Source organism: Acyrthosiphon pisum, unplaced genomic scaffold, assembly GCF_005508785.2.
Source record: "Acyrthosiphon pisum isolate AL4f unplaced genomic scaffold, pea_aphid_22Mar2018_4r6ur Scaffold_32;HRSCAF=206, whole genome shotgun sequence".
Taxonomy (NCBI): Eukaryota; Metazoa; Arthropoda; class Insecta; order Hemiptera; family Aphididae; genus Acyrthosiphon; species Acyrthosiphon pisum.
The window spans coordinates 1-3,161 of record NW_021772713.1 but is presented as its reverse complement, the minus strand read 5'-3'; positions in this window follow the sequence as shown (position 1 = coordinate 3,161).

Here is a 3,161-nt window from a genome sequence, read left to right as displayed (position 1 = left end):
GGGGGAGGGGCCAGTGACAGAACCTCCCTGGGAGGGCCCAGGGACAGGAGAGGTCTCTGGCGGAAGAGGGGGGGAGGGGCCAGTGACAGAACCTCCCTGGGAGGGCCCAGGGACAGGGGAGGTCACTGGCGGAAGGATGGCCAATACTTGTTGTTGACTGTTGACTTCCTGAAAAAATAAAAATATTAAATTATAGCTTAATTTGAAATTTTCAATACAATAATTAACTAAAATTATAAAATTCTTACAGTTTCTAGATCTGTTAAGACAATTTTGCGCCGCCTCTTCTTTAATGGCTATAAAACATTATTTAAAAAACATTTGATTAGATTATGTAGGTAGTTTCTATGTTTTAAGCAAGGCAAACTAAAATACTTACTTCAATTTTGGGTAAATTGAAATTCGGATATCGGGGGTTCCCATAGTCACTGAGGACCCCCCTGATATCCGAAATTGTTACCTCACTGGGGGTGAAACTCTCACGACTGAATGGAATTATCCAAGTTGATTGAATGTCGTAGAGTGGGTATACGTCGAGGTCACCCCCAAGATTTTTGTTGCTATAAATTTGGCCATACAAGATCTAGAAACAAAACATGATTAATTAATACAATATTAACCACTATGAGGCCATCAATTATTTAAAAATTATCTACGTACTTTGGCTAATGATTCGGGTACACGCAGCCACTCGGTGACCGTCAATCTGGCCTTGGGGGTTGAGCATTCAACCCCACATAAGGCCAGATATATGACGGCCACCATTTCTATGTATTGCCCGTTTAACTTTTTTAAAAATGTCATGAACATTTCTTGATTTAATGTAAGTGGGTCCGGGAGATGGCAGCTTCTTGCGGCATAATCGCGGACCACCAGTGCCACACACTTTCGAAAGTGCATACTAAAAAATACATAAGCAAATTTTATTTTTATAGTCATTTTAAGTTCAAATTTGAACGAAATTACTTAATAAAAAACCTAGAATAATTATTCGTTATTGAATTACAAGAAAATAAGGAAATCGCTACAAGAGAAATCGAGTGAATATCCAATGTTGTAAAAATTTGAATTCCAAACGCTCATAAAAATTTAGTTTGACTTTCCGGTAGAGATTTTTTTATTGATAAAGGTAGACAAACTTATGAGTAATCTTGTATTACATGTTCAAATCTTAGATTTAAAAAAAAAATTTTTACGAATTCTTAACTCAAAATAATTTGCTAATTTTCGTGAATTATAATGATTACCTACTTGTGTTTATAATATATTAATATTATGATATTATGTATTTATGTCAACTGTACACACCCGAGGTTATTATGCTTTTTTAATTTTATTAAAATGATTAATTATTAATTAATGATGGTTAAAAGCAGGTTTTTATATCTAGTTGCCTTAATTTAAATAGTTTCCAGTGTAATGTTTATATTTTCCAACCAAAATTAAAAAGAAGAAATATTTTATACTTAGGTACCTAATAAAATTTATATTTTGAGTATTTTATCTTATAAAAATTTTACTGTTTTTTTTTAATATATTTCACTTACAATAAGTATTTATTTTTATATAAGGTTAACTATGTACTTTATGTGGAAAAATAATATTAAAATAATAAGATTTGTATTAAGGTAATCACGTGGATCTATTAACTTGACATTTTAAGAATAATATTTAGCATTACAAATAATAATAATATAGCAAATATATAAAATATAATAAGTTTGGCGCACGGCAAATGCGAAGAAATATAATAATTTTGGGCACATGGCAATTATGAAAAAATATAATAATTTTGGCACATGGCAAATGCGACAAAATATAATAATTTTGGGCACATGGCAATTATGAAAAAATATAATAAGTTTGGTGCATACTTTCCCGGCCCGCAGGAGGCCACACACCATATCAATCATGGCGTGTCCTCACAGGGTTACCGGAAAAGCGTGCTGGCCTTGTATAAGCCGAAAACAGGGGGGAATCATATTTGTTGAGGGACCCGCGTCTTGCGACGCCTCCCTGGCACACAGGTTATACGAACATAAAATCCGTATAACCTGTGGCCTACGTGCTGGTAAAGGGGGGACAGGGGAGATATAAAACATATTACGACAATGACTTGGTGAACTGCGTGGTTTGTGTTGACTGGAACTGTGGCCGCCGCCCGGGCCCTAATGGTTAACTCAGCCCATCATCGTGGTTGCTGGCAGTCGTCGAAAATGCTGGATGATAGGTCCGTGTTCGACGAGGTCGGTGGATGTAAAAAACAAGTCAATTGGTTGGCCGCGTGGTCCGTGCGTTGATCGTCGAAAATGCTGAGTGTGCGATGTTGAAACGAAAAGTAGAGTAGTGACTAGGCACCACCGGCCAGGTACAGCGTCGTCGTAAAAAATGTCTTGTGTGTAGAGACCCGGCGACGGCGATGGTCCGGTGCTGGCGACGGAGCTTTTCGGTGTTGAGTGGGGCAGGTCAGTCGCAGGCCCGGATTGAACCGGCGAGCTACCGAGAAAATCTCGGTGGGCCGCGTAGTAAAATTTGGGCCGCGGGCCGTTATTATTTTTGGACAAAAGTATTCTAGTATTTCTAGATAGACAGATAGTGATAAAGTCAAATATAGATCCAAATACACGGTTAAAACAATAATTGCGTCAGCTGTAATGTATAATGTATAATACTGATGTATTATGTATAGTGTATTTGTTATTTGTATTTCAAGAATAAAATTGTCAATCGATAATACAGGGTATCAGTTTGTACGATGTACCAAGTTAATAATAGTTGTGTGCTGCGTCCTGCCAGCATGTTTATAAAAATAAATAATATAATTCCAATTGACCGTATTATTGTATGGGTTTTCCCACAATTATCGTAATATCGTCCAACGACCAACGGGCAACAATTCATGGAACTCACACATACTACGTACTCTTTTACACAACACACAAGTTTACACACATGTTTTCATTGTATTTGCAATAATTGCATTTAAAAAGTAATTAAGACTGCGCTATGGATAAAGAAAAAATTAAAAATAAATTAAAAGGTGGAGCTGAAAAGTTACGAATGAAACGGCATTCTGAACTAAAAGCTGCAGGGAGTGATCCCAAACAAACAAAAATATCATTTCTTAGACCTCCCCAAAAAGGTAAGTTTATTTAGTTAAT